The 23,180-nt window shown below is 44.0% G+C and overlaps 1 protein-coding gene across 2 annotated transcripts in view; it reads left to right on the top strand.

Annotated features, from left to right (window-relative positions):
• The first annotated feature begins 7,540 nt into the window (after positions 1-7,540).
• Positions 7,541-23,180, top strand: part of LOC100768534 (cytospin-A) — a 96,381-nt gene continuing 80,741 nt past the window's right edge. Inside the window, exons 1-2 of one of the 2 annotated variants that reach the window (XM_027394198.2) lie at positions 7,567-7,696; positions 13,561-13,649. The gene's annotated coding sequence lies outside the window, so the exon portion shown is untranslated. Of the gene's footprint in view, positions 7,697-13,560; positions 13,650-23,180 lie in introns of both variants that reach the window. The other variant, XM_027394199.2, reaches the window with a different exon arrangement.

Genomic DNA, 23,180 nt, shown 5'->3' with positions numbered 1-23,180 from the left:
CCTAGTGCGCATGCGCACAGCTTCCAACAGCTCCTTACATACGCACCGGCTCCTAACAAGAAGGGAAGAAGAGGAAGGATGCAGAGGTCATGAGGGAGCAGAAAGGTTGAGTCAGGGGAAGAATAGAAGAAAGGATAGGTGATAGGTAGGGTTTTAGTTGGGGGGGTGGTAGGGGATGACGGGAAGGAGAAGGGGACTGGGATTGGCACGTAAAACAATCTTGTTTCTAATTCAAATAAAAAAATCTGAAAAGAAAAAAAAAGAATTATGGTGTCACATGACTAGTGAAGCTAATCTGCTGTCATCTGGTGACCTGATTTACTTGGTAGTTGTGGCTTCTAATCCCATTTAGACAGAAAAGAGGAGATGATGGAGAGTATCCTTTTGTTTATTTGTTTCTCTTATTGGTTGATGAATAAAACACTGTTTGGCCAATAGAAGGAAGGAAGGAAGGATAGGCGGGACTAGGAGATGATGAGAATTCTGGGAAAGGTAGGCGGAGAGAGCCTGCCAGAGACAGACGACATGAAACCACCAAAGGAGACACAGGTCTGGGCATTCTCAGTAAGCCAAGACCACGTAGAAATACATAGATTTATAGAAATGGGTTAATAATTAAGACAGAGCTAGCCAATAAAAATCCTTTCCATTGGCCAACAATTTTATAATAAAAAGATAAAGGCCTAGGGAGGAGAAGTCTGGGGAACTCGGGTGTGGCCTAGTCCTACAGAGAGCACCAGGTGATTAATAACATCCATTCCCAGCCTTCTGGGTGAGAAAACAATATACACATCCCTTCCTATGAAGAGACAAGACTGTATGTTTATCATTCCTGGTTTCCCTAGTGCTTATCTGTGAGCATAAGGACCTCCTGTCCTCCACACATCATGGGGTTAGATAGTTTGGAATGAGACAAGGGTTGGAAGAATATTAGAGTCAACAAATGAAACAAGTTGGAAACAGCAGAATTTAGAGGATGTCTGGGATTATGTGACAGAGGGGCTAGTGTCTGTTTCTAAAGGGCGTCAGTTGGAGTGATGCCTTTGGCTATCTGATCAAAGGCTCCTTGGTGGGTGTTGCAGTAGATGACTGCTGCCATCAGAGGCAAGCGGGTGGCTTGAAAGAGTTTATGTATTAATTATAGGTGTCCCCCAGGAAGTGAGAGAGCTTTTCTCTGGCCAAGTTAGGGCATGAGAGTGGAGAATGAGGTGTGCATATCTGGAGTCAAGATACACAGTAACCTTTTGGTTTTGTGCTAGCATGTCAGGTAAGAACAATGACTTCTGCCTGTTGGGAGATGATGCCTAGGGGGAGAGACTGAGCTTCTAGGGTGGTACATTCTGACACAATGGAGCATCAGACAGATGGCTGGATTAAGAGGTTGACAACACTGAAAGTCAATCAGGAGCTTGAGAGATGTCTCAGTGGTTAAGTGCACTTGTTCTTGCTGGGGACCTGAGTTCAATTCCCAGCACCCACGTGGTGGTTCACAACCTCAGTAACTTTAGTCTCAAGGGATCTGATGTCTTCTTCTGACCTCTGAGGGGACCCCACATGAACATGGTGCACACCTGGCATGCATGCGGTATACATACACACATGCAGGTCAAATACTCATAAATGTAAGATAAATAAATTTAATTTTTTTTTTTTTAGAAAAAGGATATAATGAGGTTTTGTACAAACTATTTATGTACCTGTTGCCTGTAAGAGGGAGGGAGGAAGGGGAGAGACTGGTTAACTTTTGAGCTTATGGAATTGTGGAAGGCAGGGATGGAAAAGGGTTGATAGAGTCAGTTTCAAGGCTTTCTATCATTAAGAGAGAGGAAGCCCCACGGGTCTTTAAGCAATAAGGCCAACCCTTCGCCTCTCAGTCTAAGTGTTTAGACAGGTGGGCTACCACTTTGGATGAATCTCCATAAATCTGAGGTAGACCGTAGGCTCAGTTGTGAGAGGTATGTACAAACAGGGTCAACGTTTGAGAGGGAGTTGGTAACCCTGAAACAGGAATGTCCTGACAGGCTTGGTGCTTGGAACATAAGGTTAGGATAGGATGGGAGGGGTCCAGGTTCTATACAAGGACTATGAATAGCTTACTTAGTAAAGAGGTTTAGGAAGACCCCCAAAGTTGGGGGTCTGAGTATAAAATCAACCTGCTAGCCCAGAAAGGAAAGCCCCATTTAGTTTGTAGGGTTTTGTCCTGGATTAGAGTGTTGCAACTTTGAGTTATAATCCAGGAAGAGGGGGTTAGGATGAGGCCAGTGCAGGTAACTTATAGGGAGGCCATATAGGGTATAGAACAGGACACCCAATATCCCTGGGCAGCCTGAAAAGGAAGGAAGGTAGAGATATGTTATAAAGATAGATCAGAAGAGGGGCTTCAGAGAAAGAGGTCATCTACACACTGGAGGAGAGTCCTGGGAGCAACACTGAGGCTCGGTAGGTGGTGAGCAAGGGCCTGGCTAAACAGATGAGAGCTATCCAAAAATCTCTGGGGCGTGACTATCCAGGTAAGATGAGTGGACATTTGGGTGTCACGACTGCCCAGAAAAATGCAAAAGGATCGGACAAGATGGGCTGAGGGGAATAATAAAGAGAGTGACTGTTGAGGTCCATGTTAGAGAAACGAGAGGTGGAAGAAGGAACATGTGAGGCCTAAACGATGGAGACCACCAAGTGGCTAGGAATTACAGCTTTGTTAATTGGGTGTGAACCTTGAAGTGTTGTGTGTGTGTGGGGAGAGTTAGTAGGCTATAAAAGTCAGGCTTTGAAGAGTCTGATAATTATGGGCTTCCTCCTTTCTAACCCTTGCTGATACTGAGCTTGATGCACAAAGGTGGAGAGATGGTGTAGTTTGATTTGTGCCATGGGGAGCAACAGTGAGAAGGGGGTGACTGGATGGTAACAGAGCAGTAAGAGCCCCAGGAAGGAAGTGATGACTCTGCATGACAGAGTAGTAGAAGAAAGTTGCTTCACATGGGCTTTGTGATGGACCAGTCATAGAGATATGCAACTTTTCTTGAATATCATGTTCCAGGGCAAGGGTCAGATGATGAGGAATGACCAGGAAGGAATAGGAAAGGGGACGTCCAAACAGACTACGTAGGGATGGAGCTGTCTGTCTGGGCTTGGATAGAATGCCTTCCGCCTCAGGAAATTATGGTTAAAAAAGAAATAATCTGCCCCATGGATCAGTGAAAAAAGACACAATCTTGCTTGCTAGCTAGTGACAGTGTTGTCCCAGGTTTGAGAAAAATAAATGATGGTGGCGGGAGCAGCAACCTGTCAGTTGGTAGCAGCTCTCAATCCCAACAAATCCACCTATCCTAGGAGTCTGGTGTTTAAGACCTAGCAAGGGGCAGGGCATTGGTGGTGCATGCCTTTGACCCCAGCACATGGGAGGCAGATCTCTGTGAGCTCGAGGCCAGCCTGGTCTAATGAGCGAGTTCCAGGACAACATCCAAAAGCAAAACAGAGAAACCCTGTCTCGAAAAAAACAAAACAAAATGACCTAGCAAGGACAGAAGCTGAGTGATCTAGCATCCTTCTTCGCTTTGACTGATTTCTAGTGTCTCTTTTGCCACACACAGAGCAGGGGCAAGGCACGTTCTTGCCCAGTGGCCCAATGGCTACATTTAAAGCAGGCCTTAGGCATTCCAGCCCTAAGTGGGGAGAGTCTCTCTCCCATGTTGGAGTTACCCTGTGGTGAACCTTGGCAGAAGGCTGCCACCAGCATTTGCTATTTCACCTCATCTTCTTTAAGGTTTTACTTTTTACTTTTTAATTTTATTTATTTGTTTATTCATTTTTGTTTTTTTTTGAGACAGGGTTTCCCTGTGGCTTTGGAGGCTATCCTGGAACTAGCTCTTGTAGACCGGGCTGGTCTTGAACTCACAGAGATCCACCTGCCTCTGGGACTAAAGGCGTGAGCCACCAATGCCCAGCTAAGGTTTTTACTTTTAAGATCCTTCTGTTACTGCTATAAGGGTACAGAACTGTCCTCTGGTCTTTGAATCTGTTTTCTACTATCAGGTGCCAATTGAAAGCTGAAATGAAGGGGGTTGATATAATTTTCCCATTGTTATCCAAGGTCAGGTTGGTTTGTTTAGTTTCTGATAAGTGTTAGATCTAAAGCTGGGCTCCTAAAGGCGTCTGTTTACCAGGAACCTCCCTTAGTCCACCCCAAAGGTCAACTACCTCCTGCAAGGACTCTAGTTCCTGGTCAATCTGAATAGCCTCTGTCAGCTCAAAGACCACACCCTGCTGACTGTCCTATAAAACTGGCTTGCTTCTTTACCATTTCCTCTTCTCTCTGTCCCCTGGGAAATTAGCCTTGACAGTTTGATTGCCAATAAACGTTTCTTTCTACCCATGGAGAGGTCTAGTTTGTTGGTTTCACCGAGCCCTCTTGCAGACAATAAGTGAGAGAAAAATAAGGCTGGATTTTCATAGACCCTCCAAGTAATTTCTTTCATTTTTGTCAGAATTGACCACCGTAAATGCTGCCACCTTCTTGCCAGGAGGCAAGTAGTTATGAAGCCCTGGTTGTGGAGCTCATCTGAATTGGGCTGATAATTCAATAAGGATTGGTGTTTGGAACTGGCGCAGCACCTACTGAATTGTGATCTATCCTGGACACAAAGAGCATTGTCGTGTGCCTGAGGAGCTGCCATCTGGACACACTCTCTTTCCTTGGGAGACAGAAAGGAGGTCAGGATGACATAAACCTGGTTTAGGTTTAAGGACTGGGTAATATACTGAAAATTGTTGTGGTAGAAATTGGTGTCGGACAACAGGCCCAAACATTTGAGAGAGATCAGTGAGGAAGAGGGAGACATGGGCACGTGGGGCCCTCAGGTCCAGTACCCCTGTGGAGTGGAAGACAGAGTGGGGTTCAATGAGAGGAGTCCAATGAGAGCAAGTGTGTGTGTGTGTTGCGGGGGAGGGGTCGGGTCGGGGGTGAGGGGGGGAGGTGGAGGAGCAGGTAGAGGTTTGATTGGGGGAAGGAAAGTGGGTGAGAGGCTGAGGCTAAACAGGGGAGGATGGCCCTCAGAATAGGTCTGGCTAAACAAAAAGAGGAGCAGTGGCGGGGAGGAGGGGATTACTGTTAGGAGGCAGTGGCAGAAGAGGGGTCTCAAGGTTACCATGTACCTTTGACTCTTTTTACAATTCTAGGAATTATAGAAAACATTCAGTAGTGCAAACGGTTCCTACTCACCTGAGGGTAACTGCCATTCCCCAGACAGTGAGAAAGCAGGCTTTGCCTCCATGAGCAAATGTATTCAAATACTCCCAATCTATGAATCTTTCTGATTCTTGAATTCTTTGCAGACATATCAACTCCTTCATTTAATTAATGAATTCAATGAATGAATGTTCTAACGAATGTTTACTGTATACTTGTACAAGTATATTTTACTCTCTGAAAACCATCCCTAAGTTTTGAGATGAAGGCCCTGTGGTAGAAAACCACATTTGTAGCATGTCAGGTTCTGGCTTCAATTCTGAGCATTAAAAAACAAAACAAAACAAAACTGAAATTTCATTAAAAATAAAGTCCCTGGGGTTGGAGGGAGGATAGATGGTTAAGTGTTAAGGAACTTAGAAATCAAGCACCCCATTCAGTCTCCAAGGCTCTGGCCCACTTCTAGTTTTGCCATTGCTAGCTTGTAATTTTGGGCAAGTAACAAAAAAATTTCTTTATTTTTTGTTTGTTTTTTTCTTTTTCCAAGACAGGGTTTCTCTGTGTAGCTTTCTCTGTGGAGCCTATCCTGGCACTCACTCTGGAGACCAGGCTGGCCTTGAACTCACAGAGATTTTAAGAGTTTTGTTTTTTTAAGTTTTATTTATTTATCTATCTTGTATACAGTGGTCTGCCTACATGTATGCCTGCAGGCCAGAAGAGGCACCAGATCTCATTATAGATGGTTGTGAGCCACCATGTAGTTGCTGGGAATTGAACTCAGGACCCCTAGAAGAGCAGCCAGTGCTCTTAACCTCTGAGCCATCTCTCCAGCCCTTGTTTGTTTTTTGTTTTTGTTTTTTTTCGAGACAGGATTTCTCTGTGTAGCCCTAGCTGTCCTGGAACTTGCTCTGTATGTAGACCATACTGGACTTGAATTCAGAGACCTGCCTGCCTCTTGAGTGCTGGGATTAAATGTGTGTGCCACTATATCCAGTGAATCAGAGATAAATTCTTTTTTGTTTTTCCGTAGACAGTGGAACTCACTCTGTAGACTAGGCTGTCCTGGATCTCACAGAGATCTGCCTGTCTCTGAAGTGTTGGGATTAAAGGCATGAACCACCTTCACCCAGGGATAAATTCTTTTTTGTTTTTCAAGACAGGGTTTCTCTGTAGCTTTGGAGCCTGCCTATCCTGGAACTCACCCTGTAGACCAGGCTGGCCTCGAACTCACAGAGATCCGCCTGCCTCTGCCTCTGTTGGAATTAAAGGCTTGCACCACCAACGCCCAGCCCCGGGGATAAATTCTTAAAGAAAACATCAAAGGATAATGTTTTGGCTAAGTTTCGTGGGTTTGACCTAAGTTTAGAATTGTTTGGGAAGAGCAACTTCAGGTGAGAGAATGTCTTCATCAGATTACCTACAGGCAAATATGTAGGGCATTTTCTTGATTAATTATTGACGTGGGAGGACCCAGTTTCACTGGGGGCAGTGCCACCCCGGGGAGGTGGTCCTGGGTAAAGCAAGCTTGAGGAGCAAGCCAACTATCTGTCCCTCCAAGGCTTCTTCAGTTCCTGCCCCGACTTCTCTCAGTGATGGAGTGTGGCCTGAGAGTTGCATAAACCCTCCCTTCCCCAAGTTGGCTTTGGTCATAGAGCTTTATCATAGCAATAGACACATTAACTAAGGCAAATTAAAAATTAAAATAAAAGCCATCGGGGAATTACATGAACGTATAAGACTCCTTAACTTTATAACTTTAACGCTAGTATTCTCGTCCCCTTTGGGAATGCGCAGGTGGGGACAGGTGTTGCTCACTAGATTTGCGTTCCTCATCCGTACCAGGAGGACCGGTTATGTGCATTTTTGTCAGCTTAAGAGCGAAGAACCAGCCAGGCGGTGGCCACGCACGCCTTTAATCCCAGCACTCGGGAGGCAGAGGCAGGAGGATCTCTGTGAGTTCGAGGGCAGCCTGGTCTATCTATCGAAGCGACTTCAAGGACAGGCTCCAAAGCTGCACAGAGAAACCCTGTCTCGAAAACAAACAAACAAACAAACAAAAAAGAGCAAAGCACTCGGCACACTCTGACTACGAGAGAAAAACCTGGAGCTAGGGGCTTCTGCACGTACCTCCCTACGGAACACAGCTACAGCGACGCAACGCAACGCCTGCCAACTACAAAAGTGGCACCGCCGACTCGCACCGCGCACGCGCAGCCCGGGACCCTGCGCGGAGACGGCTGGCGCGTGCGCAGTGCTGGGCCGGCGAGGCGACGGACGGGGCGCGTGCGCGTGCGCGGCGTGGGGGGGCGGGGACGGGGCGGCGCTGGTCCGTCATGGGTGGCTAAGGGGCGGGAGCCGCCAGGGAGACGGGGCGGGCCGAAGGAGCGGCGCCGTGCACGGGGTTGGCTGCTGCCCTGAGGCCGGACTCAACGGATCCGGGCCGCGCCACCGGGCGAGCTCGCCGCCCGGCCCCAGCCCGGAGCCAGCGAGTGAGCGAGGCGGTGCCGCGCGGTAAGAGCCGGGGCAGGGTCCTCTCCGCTTGTGCCGCGGGCATGGTCGTCTCCTCAGCGCCGCCCGCGCGGCCAGGCCCGGGCGGCCCCGCAGACCCTGGCGGCCCCGCGCCTGCGCTGTCCCCCTTGCCACCCCCTCCCTCCACCGGCAGCCATCGGCGCCTGCGCCGTCTCCTTCCCCGGCGGACCTCGCAGCTTGCTGGGCAGACACCCCCTCGGGAACCTTGCCCGGTGTGTTTGGTACCCAGCTAGCTGCGGGTCTCATCCTTGCGGAGAGGCTGGGTGCCACCCTCGTGCTTGGGTTTCCCGTGCCGACGAGAGGGACGGGCCATCCCCCTGCTCCCGCGCCCTGGGCTGGGACAGGTTGCCTTCCCCGTCTGCAGGGAGGATTGAGGGTGGGGAGGAAGGCTGCATCTCGCTGTTAGGAGCTGGCTGTTTGAAGCTGGCAGTGTTCTTTATTCTTGAGACTTGGCCAGTTGTGTCGGGTTGGGTGTGTGTGGTTGAAGAAATGCTGCGTTTTCCAGCAATGGTTACGTTTGAGACGTGTGTGTGTGGTGTGTGTGTGTGTGTGTGTGTGTGTGTGTGTGTGTGTGTGTGTGTTTTGTTTTGTTTTGTTTTGTTTCTGGGTGGGTTTAGCTATTCGCAAACCGAACGAAAATTTCCGTGATCATTCAAATACAGGCAACCCTGATTTGCTTGTTCTCTTGAAGATCTGCCCCTAAAGTGCAGGTGGGGAAGGAACCGCCTGATAACATGGAAAATTGACTCCGTCATGAAAAAGAATCTGAAGCTTTGGCCCAGACAGGCACTCGGGAGGCTGAGGCAGGGCTAGCTCGGAGTTGGGCTGCAGAGCGAGACACTCTGTCTCAAAATAAAAATAAATAAATAGACAAATTATGGAGCCCAGTAAAGGTTTGTCACTCAGGAGGCTAAATCTGAGGTGAATTCAGCATTCAGCAGCGGACCACACGCAACAGCAGTTCTTTCTAAAGGTTTGGAGTGAGGGACCCGTGTTGTTGCATAGGCGGTTGTAAAGGCACTGTCCTCCTTCAATACATTAGGAAAAAGTTTCGAAACATTATGTCTGTGTTGAATTGATAAGAGATTTTTTTTCTTGTCCTTTCATTGCACTGGATTCATATAAGAAACTATTGCTAATTGACGTGTGCTTGAGGTTATTAAGTTGTCTATGAATAATTTCACTCCCCATCTTTGGAATTAAGGACATGGAGTATGGCTAGATACATGCTTTATAGCTAAACTATATCCCCAATCTCGCTAGTCTCTTAATCTTTAGTTTGGAGATGGAGGTCAGACCAAGTATCCCAAACTGCTATATCCCTCACTTTGTTGCCACACAGGCCTGGAACTTTCAGTCCTGCTTCAGCCTCTTGAGTAGCTGGAATTAATTACAGGCTTACCACCAAACTACTAGCTCAACTTTATCATTCTATAAGAGACTTGAGTGTCTACAGATTTTAGTTATCATCGCCAGAGAGCCTCTAATGCCCTGTGCAACAAGGACAATTGTAATTTTTTAATTTAAAAAGTATAAAAGTAATACATGTTTATTGCAAAATAGTCAAACCAATATAGAACGGGATGTGGAGAAAAACTATTGGTCTTGTTAAATTTTTTTCCTATTGAGAAAGAGCTGATGTCCCCCTATCATTTACTCCCAATTAAAAAACGTCTCATTTTCCCTTTGGGTCTAGTGTACACCAATGTTCTAATTCTCAGCAACTCTGCATAGCTTGAGATTGTTTTGTGTGTTTGCCTATGTATATCCCAGGTGTGTAAGGATTTCCTTGGTGTTCCAGTAAGAAAGTGATTATTGTACCATAGAAAAACTCTATCAAGGTGTCTTTTGGTATCAGTCAAAATGTCAGTGTCTGATGCAGAGTGGACAGTTGAGGTGAAGTTTGCCTAGGGTGTTGTGACTTCTGAGGCAGAGGTTCACATTCTAACTGACTCGATGAAGCTCATTTGATCAGATGGCTCAGGTATTGCAAAGGATCAAAATTCCTATCAGGGTAAGGTTTGCTTCACATCCAAGATTTGCTAAATAGCCATATGCATATTTAAATCACATGTTTATCTTGCACAAGTGTTATGCAAACATCTCAACTTAATAGAGGAATGGTGACTGTGTCAAGAGTTGGAGAGATTTTTTTTTTTTTTTTTTTTTTTTGGCTTCATGGCTTTGGGCAAGTAAGCTTTCCTTGCTGGATCTTCATTTCTCCATCATTCTGTGTGTACACATACAGAGGAGCTTCGGGAGCAGATTTAATAGTAAAGAACCCTTGTCTACAGTTTTCAGTGTCTGCATGACACTGTGAAGTGTTTATTGATTTAGATACCAAGGTAAAACAAAAACAAAAACAAAAACCTGTACCATCAGAGAAGAAGCGGTGGCAAAGAAGTGATCAGTGACTTCTCTCTCCTTCCTCAGTCCAAAAGGCTGAGAATCCTTCTAATCCCCTTCCTACTATTTCCCGTCTCTCTATGTGTCCTAGGTCCTCCAAAACCTCTATGGTTAATTCTGGTCAGCTAGTAACTACCTTCACCCTCTGATTCAGTGTGAACTTTATTGGCATTCTTGGGAGTGTCAGAGTGCGATCGCCACTACTGCCTGGCCAAGTGTTTGGAGTTTTAATGACATTGAATTTTATCCAATTTAAAGGTCCATCATTTCTAAAATAGAAAAAAACAAACAAACAAAAAAACAAAGTAAATCAAAAACCACCCTAGTTTCTTGGTGATAACATTAGTGATTTAGGGGCTGGAGAGTTGACTCAGTGGCTAAGAGCATTTGTTGCTCTTAAAGAGAACCTGGGTTTGGTTCCCAGCACCCACATAACATGGTATCTCACAACCATCTGTAACTCCAGATGCAAGGGACCCAACACCTTCTTTTTGACTTCATGGGCGTGAAGCATGCATGTAGTACCCATACGTATGTTCTTGCAAAACACTCATACACATAAATAAATCTAAAGACATTTTAAAATTCAGTATCTAATTGGATGTGGTTTTACAAGCTTGTAGTTTCAGTTATATTGGGGGCTGAGGTGGAAGGATTGCTTGCGTCTAGTAGTCTGTAGTCAGTCTGAGCAATGTAGGTAGGCCCTGTTAAAAAAGATTCAGCATCATTTATGATGGTGGTACTGAATGATGGTGTCTGTTAATTGCAAATGGTAAATACAGGACAGTTTCTTTATTGTGAGTTTTGAAATAAAGAGAGCATGAAGTCTTGGTTCACTGTTAGTGAGTTTAAGGAAAAGTTTCTGGGCTGTTGCTGTTAAGATTCAAGTACAGCTGCAGCCCTCAGGAGGCCAAAGCAGGTGGAGTTCCAGGACAGCCAAGTCTACAAAGAGAGGTCCTATCTCAAAAAACCAAGGGGGGGGGGGCGGGATTTAGTATGGTTTTGGGTTTTTTTGTTTTGTTTTGTTTTGTTTTTTTTTTTTTTTTGAGACTGGATCTTTTGTAGTTCAGGCTGTCCTCAAACCCACTGTGTAGACAGTGATGACCTCACACTTTTGATTCTTCGGACTCCATCTCCCAAACGCTACAATTAGAGGTATGGCACCTTGTTCAGGTTTATGCAGTGCTGGGGACTGAGTGTAGGGACCTGTGTGTGCTCAGCAAACACTCCATCAACTGAGCTGTATTTTTAGATCTGAATTAGTTTCTGAGAGTAAGTATGACCATAGATGCAAAAAGCCATTAGCTTTGATATTAAGCATTTCCTGTTTGGATTATCCTTAAAAATGCAGTTCTTGAGCTGGGGGGCTCAGTGGGTGAATAAGGCTCTTGCTTCACAAGAATGAGGACTGGAGTTTGGATCCCCAGAACCCAAATAAAGCAGACACGGTAGTGCGCGTCTGTCATTGCAGCACTGCAGTGGCAAGTTCTGAGGAGACAGGAGGATTGCTAGCCACCCACTGGCCAGGTAGCCTGTGGTATGCAGCAGCAGACAGGAGACCTGTCTCAAGATGGAAGTTGAGGGCTGGCACCCAAGTGTTCTTCTAACTGCCGCATGCACTGTGGCACTGCATGTCTATGTGCAAGCACACACACAAACACACAGCACGTACACAAAGGTCAATATGTGATCCAAACCTCAGGAGTTTTCTCCTCTCCGTGTGTGTGTGTGTGTGTGTGTGTGTGTGTGTGTGTGTGTGTGTTCATCTGTGTGTGTGTCATGTGCATAAAGTGCCCCCTGGTAGAGGTTGACAGGTCCCTGGAATTGTGAGTATGTGCCAGCAAATAATACTAAAGGAAATTCCCACTGGTTGGAATTGTTAGTACTGAATAGACTAGCTGCAAAGTAAAAAAAAAAAAAAAACAACCAAAAAAAAAAAACCTCTCATGAGCTCTGAAGTTTTTGGTTGTAGTGGGCTTCCCCCCACCCCAGTTATTTGATCTGAAAGAACTTCATGATCAAATTGGTTTTGGGGATGTAGCTTAGTGACCAACCCGTAGAAATCAAGGAAGTGCAAATTGAAACTACACCGTGATACTATCTCATCCTAGTCACTGGCTATTGGGAAATCTGATCTGGGAAAGAGGAATGCTTACTCACTGATGGTGGGAGTGGAGATTAATATAGCCATTATGGTAGTCAGTTTGGCGACTCCTGCACTACTCCTGGGCATTTACCTAAAGATATTCTATCACAGAGATATTTGCACATCTGCCTTGATAGCTGGTCTATTCATAACACCAAGGACTTGGAAATAGCCTAAAATCCATTAATTGATAATGAAAATATAGTCAGTATGCAGGCGTCTGTACTGGCCTGCTCTTGGGGTTCTGACAGGATACTCCCTCAGCTGCAAGCCACCTGTGCACATTCACTACCCATCGTTCTCTTTCTCTCTCTCTCTGCTTGTCTCTCTGTCTCTCCTTCTCTCTCTCTGCCACTCTCTTCTGCTGCTCCTGCTCCCAGAGGCCAGTCTCCCCTTCTCCCCTTCCCCCTTTTCCATTCATTTCCCCCCCAATAAAAACCCCTCAACCCAAGTTCTGTCGTGTGGTATCTTCCTCTCACACCTTTTTAAAAATTACAACACATACATTCAGTGGAGTATTATTCAGCTGTAAATAAAAATGAAATCACAAAATTTGCAGGATGAACTTGGAAAGCATATTAAGAGAGGTGATCCAAACTCTGAAAAACCAAACCACATGTATATAAACAGGTATAAGTGTGGATTAAATCTGAAAGTTAAGAAGGGGGACTGTTATAGGTGATGAAGAAAATGGGCAAAAGGACACAAGTCATGAGGGAGGACTTCAAACTCTTCTCTAGTTGTAACTGTGTCATAGATGTGTGTGTGTGTGTAAGTGTGAATTCAACTTTCAGTATATTGAAATAGCAATAATCATTTTTTTCCCCAAAAGAATCTAATAGGTGTTACTCTTTTGAAGCAGTGGTTGTGAAAGTTGGGCTCCTTTTAACCCCATTGATTATCAGTACACTAAGACATGATTAGTTGCTGAGTACATTTGTCTCATTGATCCACTTTAGAAAAAAATTTTTTGTTGTTCTGGAGGATGTGGTTCGGTAACTGGAGATTTTTCCTTTTTTCTTTTTTCATTCCATTTAAAACTCAAATCATTCTATTGTAGTGTTATTCAATATGTCAATTGTATTGCTGTTTATAAAGTATGGTTTTAAGAAAACTTAAGCTTGGGATGTAGCTAAGTAGTAGAGTATTTGCCTAGTGTGTACAAGGTCCTGGGTTCAGTCGCCAGCATCACAAACATAAGCAAATAAGGCTTGAAGAATTGAAGGGGAGGGCAGGGTATTGAGGCAGCCTTGATTCATAGCAAACGTTAGTCTGCTCTGTGCTTATCCTCCAGAAAATACAGTTATAAAAGGACCAGCAATACCAGCATTCAGGAGGTAGAGGCAGGAGGACCACGAGCTCAGAGTCATCCTCAACTGCAAAGTGAGTTTGAGGCCAGCCTGGGCCACATGAAACTTTGCTTGAAAACAAATAATCAAGAAGTAAAATTCGGGTCTGGAGAGATGGCTCAGTGGTTAAGAGCCCTTGTTCTTCCAGAGTACTGGGGTTCTACATGATTCCCTGATAGTAGGTGTGGCATTTAGGAAGGGAGAGGAAAGGAATTTTGAGCTTTTAGGAATAGCTGTGACTCGAACGTTCCTTTGTTGGGGGAGGGGGGTCAGCTAAGGGAGGGAAAGGTATGGGGACATCAACAGCACCCCTCATAAAGGACCGGCAGTCAATGTTTTAGTCGTTATAAACGATATAGTCAGTTCTGTAGCTAATCAGCTCTCACTGTAGTTCAAAGTAGCCTTAAATAATATGTGAATGAGTGTAACTGGGTTTCAGTAAAAGTTAAGCATTTACAGTTTTTCATGACGTGAAATAATCTAGATTTACTCTCCAATCCTTCAATGACATAGTAATATAATCTGAGTTGGTGATAGTCTGGATTTGGCCTTCTCATAGAAATACTTAAAAATTGTTAGTTTCCCCCATCTCTTCATTGCTATGTATGAATATATAGTTGTTTGTTGCACACCAGTCTTGTACTCAGATCTTGCTGTACTTAGATTTCTCTGTAGTGTTTGTTGTAGAGTCTATTAGATACTCCATTCAGTGATATCTGGGAATAAAAGCAGTTTTACTACTTCCTCTCCAATTTGAATACCATTTAGTTTTTGTGCTTGACGTACCCACCACTCCAAACCACACCTTTGATATGCAGTAAAACAGAAGTGAGTGGAACGGGCTTTCTTTTCTTTCCTCCAATGAAGGGCAGCAGATCTCCTGGAACTAGAGTTACAGACAGTTGTGAGCAGCTATGTGGGTGCTGGAAGTTGGACCCAGCTCCTGGAAGAGCAGCCTGTGTTCTTAACTGCTGAGCCATCTCCGCAACTCTTCAAATTTTTCATTCTAGGATAAAATGCTGTTTTATGGCTTTCAGGATGATATTAACCATCAGTATTTCATAGAAACTATATGTCAAGTTTTATAGTTTTCTTAGGATTTTTTGTTTTATTAAATTGTTTCTTCTGAACTAATCCTATAGCTTTTCTTATTTACTTGGTAACACTGAATTACATTGAGTTTTGAGTGTTAAACTTAGATTTATGGATTAAGTGACATTTGTTCTTCTTAAAATGTATTTATTCAATCAAAAAAATTTAAAAAGCCCGACAGTGGTATGTATATGTATGTGTATATGTGAGATTTGTGTGTGTGTGTGCATACATGTGAGTGTGTATGTGTGTGTGTGTGAGACAGAGAGTGTAAGTGTATGAGTGTATGTGAGCATGTGTGTGTGTGTGTGTGTGTGTGTGTGTGTGTGTGTGTGTGTGTGTGTGTGATACATGCCACAGAACACTAGTGCCAGAGGACAACTTGTAGGAGTTGGTTCGGGTCATTAGATTTGTTGGCAAGTTCCTTAACCCAGCAAGCCAGTTCATGGAAACTTTTGTGTGTTTTTAGACAGGGTTTCTCTATGCAGCTTTGGAGGCTGTCCTAGAACTCAGTCTGTAGACCAGGCTGGTCTTGAATTCACAGAGATCTGCCTGCTTCTGCCTCCCAAGTGCTGGGATTAAAGGCCTGTGCTAGGTACTATGGTTCCTAGCTCCCACCCAAGACCTTAGTGGAATGCAGAACCTGATAGTGGCAGATGAGTGGTCAAAGTGCAGGAAGACCTTTTGGGCGGTTGCTTGCAGTGAAACAGAAGAGACATGACAATGGTGGATTAACAAGAGAAGGGGAATAAAGACTTGTAAAACTTAGAGGCAAGCCATTTACAAAAGCTTGGAGCTACATAGTGATACTCTCTCTTAAAGAACTAAAACAAAGCCAGGCATGGTGGCTCACAGGTGTGATGACAGAATTTGGAGGCTGAGGCAGGATGATTCCTGTGAGTTCAAGGCCATTTCTGAGCTATGCAGTGAGTTCCATACTAACTTGGGCTATAGAGTAGAACCCCATCTCAACAACCCAACCAACAAATCAAACAATGACAATAAAAATCCCCCCAAAATAAAATTGTAAAGTGTGTTAGATATTACTCATGGTGTGACCACGGAAACATTTGCTAAAAGATTAAGACAGATTGAAGAAAGTAGGTTGTATTTGTGAAGAAAACAGAAGGAAGACCCTGAAGACATCTGAGGCAAAAGACTTTGAGGCAAAATCTTTGAGGGTTGTGTTTGCTGGGGAGACACTGTGGGACATCATTTACTGTGGTGTGCTACCCCTGGACTCTGCTCCCTGAGTTGCAGTGCAGTGTGTTCCAGCACAGTGTCCCTTTGCCCTGGCTGACACATGTACAACTCAGACTGTCACTCTGAAGGTGAAATCAATAGGCCTTGGTGCTGTGTACATGGTGCTAATTGCAGATGACGAGCACAGTGCACATGCTGTGGGCTGAGGGCAAAGGGGCTGTGCAGCCTCCTTTAGACTTAAAGGATGTATGAGACAGCATAAGGGGTGTAGGCAGGAATTCTTTTTATAGTTGTCCACCACAGAGCCTTCCATATGACACTCTTGAACTGTAGAATTAGGATGCTGTGTGGACTCCAGGACTATAGAACCCATGAGAGAAGCAGGCACAAGGCTCCAGCCTGGGAGATCTGTGGCACAGCCAGTACCCACAAAGCCTTACAGGCAGTGCTGCTTGAAGGCCCCATATGTCCAGAAGATGGCTGTGAAGTCAAGAAGACTACTGGGGACTTTATGACTTAATAGAACTTTCTCTGCCAACTTTTGAACTTAATGCAAGCTGCTGTTCTACTCTAGTCTCCTGTTTTGAAATGAAAATGCCTGTTCTGTGCTTAACCTTGCCTTTGTACCCCCCACTTCCTAGTTCCTGTTTTGAGAAAACATCTCACTATGTTGGCTTATAGCCCCAGATGGCTTCAGAATCATCCTCCTGCCTCAGCCTCCCTGGTGCAGATATCAGGCTTGGCAGCAGCTGTCTTTATCTGATGAGTCATCTTGCTGGCATCTTTTCTCTTTCTCATTTCTTGAAGAAGCTGCTGAAGTATTGCTTTCAGTCTTTTCTATCTCTAGTGTGCTGTATTGAAATTCCCCCCAAATATTGCTTTAATACTCCCACACATTTTTATGCCATGTTTTCATTTTTATTCAGTTCAAAATATATCCCAATGCCTGAATCGCCATTTCTTTCTTTGAACCCCTGGGTTCAAGCCATCGTCCGAAGCCTTCAGAGCTGCTTGGCTCCCAGGCATTCACCACTGTTCCTGGCTAATTCCCCATTTGATTGCTGCTTTGACTCTTTGTTTAGTGGTGTTTGAGAACTTCTTAGAGATCTTTTTGTTATTTCCTAATTAATTAATAGTCTATTAAAGAAAACAGCCCCAGTGCCATTACCCCATCTTAGAAAAGCAGTAGTTCAAAAGGACAAGAGATCTATGTTAATCAGAGAATTGTGTTCAAAGGCCAGTGGAGTGAGTCAGGGAGGGTGGGGTGAGTGAGTGGATGAGAAGAGAGGATGGACAGGTAGACGCCAGGACAGTCCAAGAGAAGGTAAGTCTCAGAAGTGGCCCACAGGCGGAGGTTGTGCTGTGAGGTGGCAGCAGCAGTAGGTGCGGTGGTGGTGAGGAGCAGTGGTGATGGTTGCCTAGGAGAACTCCCAAAGCGCCTCTGCTGAGTGACTGATGGAGGGAGAGCCATGCGTGTTTCTAGTACCATGGGAGATAGAAGGGGGTAGGAGTGAGCTTAGAACAAAGCAGATTTGCCTCACTCGCCATGATGGGGGAAAGAGTAGCCAAGGTTTATCTTGTCACCTTGTGGAGCTGTCCCTTGTTAGTCCGAACACATTGTTTAATGTGGTTCTTGTAGATTCTGTGTCGTTTTGCTTTCTAAAATACCGAGCTTATGCTGTTTCAGATTCTTAGATCTTTATCCTGCTACTGAGATATGAGTAGTTGTAAAGTGAGTTATTGAAAACTCATGATAGGTCACAACTGTGGTGGAGTGACTAAGTGATGTGACTCATTAAGAGTGAGGCTTTGATTCTGACTTCGTGTATTGGCTCTTCAGATCTTAGCTTTGCTTTCTGTTTCTCAAGTTTCTGGTTATAGTTTTCATAGTGTGGTGTGAGTGTTGTCTTTGGCACATGCCCTGTTTGCTTCCTGTATAGGTATAGGGCCTCTGCTTTCTAGGAGAGCCCCATGGGAGAAGCATAAGCATAACTGATCTACAGTTTCAGAGCCACCGATTGGGATTCCTCCAGGCACCCTAAGCTCAAGTCTGTTTCTCTTACATTTTACCAACCACTCTGCCAGTCATGCTGCCTGGCTCACACAGTAACTTACAGTTACAGTTACAGCCCCAGTGGTTCTCACCTTCCACGGCCAGTCTCAGAGGACTCTATGCCATCCAGCCCAGCTATATGAAGTACAACTCAGAGGACTTGGCTTTCCCAACTCACTATCTCTCCTCCTTGTGAAACCCCAGATATTAGGATTTAACTCCTAGCACTTACCAGCAACCCAGTGGCAGTTATGTGTACCACTATGCTGGGGTTGGTTTGGGTACAAATGTATATGGATGTAAATTGATGTTCTTAATTAAAGGTGGCTTGTGTTAATTTTATGAATACTGTATTGTGTAAGTTTGTTATTTCCTGCCAGAAAATCTGAGCATAAAGCCATCATGAGTTGAAGGGTCTTTAGTAAATTTTGTTTGTTTGTTTGTTAATGCTAAGAAACCTTGGCAGAGGAGGGAATGGCCAAAGGAGACTCAACAATTTCTTGCATTCTGGCAGTTTAAACTTTGAGAACCAATTTATTTTGGACTAAATCTGCAAGAATAATTTGTGTACTGTAGCCAGAAATTCTTTTAGACGGCCTCTTTCCAGTTTTGTCACTTGTCTGCAATGCTAAGTATTATCAGCAGTTTAACGGTCTCCTCATTGGTGCAATTTACACAGACTGCCAGGTGTTGATTTTAGGTCTGTTACACTTTTAGAAACAGTAATGGGATCTCTGTGAGTTCGAAGCCAGCCTGGTCTACAAAAGCTAGTTCCAGGACAGCCTCTAAAGCCACAGAAAAACCCTGGCTCAAAAAACCAAAAACCAAAAAAACCAAAAAACAAAAACCGAACGAACAAACAAGCAGTAATGGAACAAGAGTATGTAGTTGCAGGTTTGGAAAATCCAGGTTGTTTCTACTTGTTTCTCATATTTCAGTGAGCTTTTCTGTGCTAAAACAATGAAATAGAGTTGTATTTAGTGACCTTTTGAGGACTAATTCATTTCTTCTAGCATCTGCTTAGTTGTGGCTTAATGGAAAGAGCTGATGCTGGGCAGCCCAGTTCTCCAACCTCAGTGTGCGCCTCCTCTCTAGCCTGAGAGTGACTGTGTGACTTAAATGTGCTAGTACTTGTACAGCATGGGCTCACCTTTTTATTTATTTATTTGCTGTCATTTTTAAGTGACAATAGCAAAACCAACCAAGTATCTTGCTGGCTGTGACCCCTTTAGGAATTCTCTAGCTTTTCTTTCCCACGTAGCTTCGATCCAGCTGCATTCTGACTTGGACACATTCTTTGCTGGAGTTAGCTTGACCCTGCTCTCCATCATTGACATTCAAACCCCTTGACGTTGACTGAACGGCCGCTTGGGCACAGCTGATGATTGTGACCTTCTCCTGTGCCTTCACCACCTCCAGACTCGTTAAACTTTGTGGTCAAGTAGAAATGAGGAAGCTGTGAAGGGAAGAGAATCTCAGTATGAAGGTCATTTGCATAATTTATAGTTACAGTGTTAAATGCATGCATGTTAATAACTTTAGCTGTAGAATAAAACCTGGTCTTAAAAATAAGAAAATATTGTTAAAATAAAAATAAGCATTTAGGTCAGTAAGTATCAAAGTTTCTAAAGCAGTGTTAGGTTTTTGCCTGTGGATTTGGACAGAGAAGAAAAACCCATAGCTAAAAGTGCCTCATCCCTGTTTGTCTCTCCTTTTTGTTTCAGGCACTTTGGCAACATGCCAATCATATGTATGTAGATTTCTGATATGACAAGACTTGGCTTTCCCTCTGAGGAATCCCTGACATCTGCTTTGAAGTCACATTCCACATTTACTTTTAAAGTCTGTGTGTGTGTGTGTGTGTGTGTGTGTGTGTGTGTGTGTGTGTGTGTGGTATGAGTGTGTGTGTGTGTGTGTGTGGTGTGTGTGTGTGTGTGTGTGTGTGTGTGTGTGTGTGAATGACTGTGTGTGTGTGTGTGTGTGTGAGTGTGTGTGTGGGGTATGTGATGCCCTTGTGTGCATACAGGCAAAGCATTCAGACACATAACATAAAATAATGATCAAGGGCTGGAAAGATGGCTCAGCTGTTAAGATCACTGGCTGCTCTTCTGGAAGACCCAGGTTCCATTCCCAGCACCCATATGGTGGCTCACTATGTCTGTAACTCTAGTCCCAGGGGAATCTAATGCCCTCTTCTGGCCTCTAAGGGCACTGCGAGCATGTGGTATGCAGACATACATGCAGGCAACACACCCGTATACATAAAAATAAAATTAAATCTTAAAAAAGCTTTTGTTGAAGAATTTAGTATAGAATTACTTTATTGTATTATGACTGACTTAATAAAATGTTTTTATTGACTTTTCAAAATTAGTTTGGTTTTTGTAGGCATGATTTTTATCAGATTGGTTTTGATTCATCTGACACTGACTTACCCATGGCACCTTCCATTCTCCTTTGACTATGATTCCTTTCCAGTGTTTAACTGTGTTTTAGTTCATGATTTTAAGATGATCTTTACATTTTCACTACAGAGTTGTGAAACTATAGAATGATGTATTTAGATTGCTTGGGTCAAGATCTTTTGTGGATTTTTAATGGGATAATGCTAGGCATATATATATATATATATATATATATTATATATATATATATATATCACAAATTAATAAGAAATTACTTGCCTAGAATATATTTTGAGCCCTCCTCACTCAGGCTCACAGAGTTAGCCATCTACAGAGTGCCAGGCCTGCCTGGGAGGTAATCTAGGTTTCTTGACTCGTTAACATGCTTCTGTGGCATTTCCTGGTTTATAATTTCCAGTGGGAAAGATCTAGAATCTAGTAGTGTCTGTTGACATCTACACGCTAGAGTATGTAATTTAATGTAAGTAGTAAGTAAAACAGCCTCTAGTCATTCCTTATAAAGGAATCTCAGCTAGGTATAGTGACACACACCTTTGATTCCAGCATTTTGGAAACAGACTGGTAGATTCATCCAAGGCCAACCTGGATTACATAGAGAGGTCTGGCCAGCTAAGGATTTCTCTTACAAAGTACTCTTTGAATTGCTGCGTTAAAAATTGTTTTTGTTTTATATATATGGGTGATTTGCTTTTGTGTATTCTGTACACTCCTGTGTGCCTGGTACTTGTAGAGGCCAGAAGAGGGTATTGCATTTCCTGGGTCTGTGGTCCCAGATTAGAGCTACCATGTGGGTGCTGGGGATTGAACCTGAACATGGGTCCTCTGGAAGAGCAGCCAGTGCTCTTAACCTCTGAGCCATCTCTCCAGCCCCCACACAAAAATTTTTAAAAAGAGATACAGGTATGTTCGGGATGGTTCAGGAACCGACAGAAATGAACTGGAAAGTTCCTGGTGGTGAGCTGCTGCGGGACGAGTCCATAAAGGAAAGCTTTCTGGCATTCTCAGGTACTGAGAGCAGTGGAGTCAGAGCAGTACTTTTGAGTGATAGACTTCGAGCTTAGATTCAGGCAGTGAAGAGAAGTTTCAGGGAAGGGGATTCCTGCTCCCATGTCCTCATGCCTAGCTAGCCCTTATGTGGTGTAATCCTTCACTCTGTCTTCAAAGCAGCCCCAGGCCTGTCGTTAGGAAATACAGATTCATTAGATCTGTGTGTTGCCACCTCCATGTGGGCCTCAGTGCAAGGTTTCTGAATGTACAGCTACAGTTTCAGAGTTAAATGTGTTTCTTGAAGCACTGACCTGTGTTGCATCCTGTGACCTCACTGCAGCTTTGGCTAAATCAAAAGCTTTGAACTGATTTTGTTGGCAAAGAGATTTCAAGACCATCTAATATTGCCTCTGTCCTGTGGTTATTAGTGATTGCTCTTATGCAGATTTACATTGAGAAAGAGGAAATAGGGCCAAAAGAAAAGTACAGAATGTACAGTTTGAGGAGAAACAGAGCACTAGGAAATTTGATGTTGGAACCCAGGTATGTGATGAAAGAGGAGAAGCCTGATGGGAAATGGAATAAAGGGAGTGGTGCTGTCAGGGTAAGATGCCACCCAGCTAATCCTCCAATTTGTGAAAGGAAGAGGCTTGAGGGATTTCCTCCACCTAAAAAGCAACTACAAAGGAACGCTTATGCAAATGTAATTCAAGGAGGGGCCAGGTTCTATCCAAAGCAAATAGTCAGACTTGGCAGCTTCAGCCACATGGTTCTGGCTATAGAACCATGAAAGACAGGAGTTGTGGAATCTTGCTCCATCGTTAAGGAGAACTGCAGAGACTGGGCATTTGTCAGTAGAGTCCCTGCATGGAGATCCTGAGAGTGTGAAGAGTGAAAGTGAAGCTTGGATTGTGTTGGAGTCCACAAAATGTTGGAGGTGCAAGAGCACTGGGGCACATGCCAGGGAAAACTGAATATAGGGAGTGCAACTCGCCCGAGAGAGACAGAGGGGTGGGGTGGGGGTTGTGGTTTGTAGTTTAATGTTTTTCTCTGTCTTGCCCATCCCACTGGACCAGTTTCTCTTCTGCACACCAGGTCTCTGCTGCCACTTATGAAATAACATTCTGAGACTTAATATTAAATATAATTGTTTGGACAATGGCTCAGGCATATTACTGGCTAGCTCTCTTTTAAGTTAACTCAATTCTATAAATCTATGTATTGCCATGAGTCTTGGCTTACCCGAAATATTCTGACATGTTATTCCTTCAGCAACTACATCACGTCTCCTCAACTTCTCTCTCCGTAACACTGTTTGGATTTCCTACCTAGCTATAGTCTGCTCAGCCATTGATCAAAACAGCTTTATTAATTAACCAATAAAAGCAACACATATTTGTAGTGTACAGAAGGATACCCAATATCATTGGTTGGTAAAGCTGGGAGGAAAGAGCCATGTAAGTGAGCCTTTTGACATTGGACGCAGAGCTACAGGATTTGGAGTTTGCCCTGCTGGGTTTTTGGATATAGAACTAGCCAGCATACGATGTAAGTTGCCTTTCTACTGAATGAATTAGAGCACATTATAAATAAGTAAAGTATTACATTTTGATAATGTAATTTAAGGATTAAAAATTGCATTTTGATGATGTAAGTTTAAGGATTTTCAACGTTGCTTTCTGTTACGACATCTGTCTTTCAGATATTTTTATCATGTGAAATTTTTCAGAAATAATTTCTAAAGAGTTGTTTTCCAGTTTTTTGTTTTGAATTTTTTTCCAACATGATGATGTTTCTTCCCACA

Source organism: Cricetulus griseus, assembly GCF_003668045.3.
Source record: "Cricetulus griseus strain 17A/GY chromosome 1 unlocalized genomic scaffold, alternate assembly CriGri-PICRH-1.0 chr1_0, whole genome shotgun sequence".
In the NCBI taxonomy this organism is placed as follows: Eukaryota; Metazoa; Chordata; class Mammalia; order Rodentia; family Cricetidae; genus Cricetulus; species Cricetulus griseus.
Note: the sequence above shows the minus strand (reverse complement) of the source record. Positions and strands in the feature narration are given on the sequence as shown.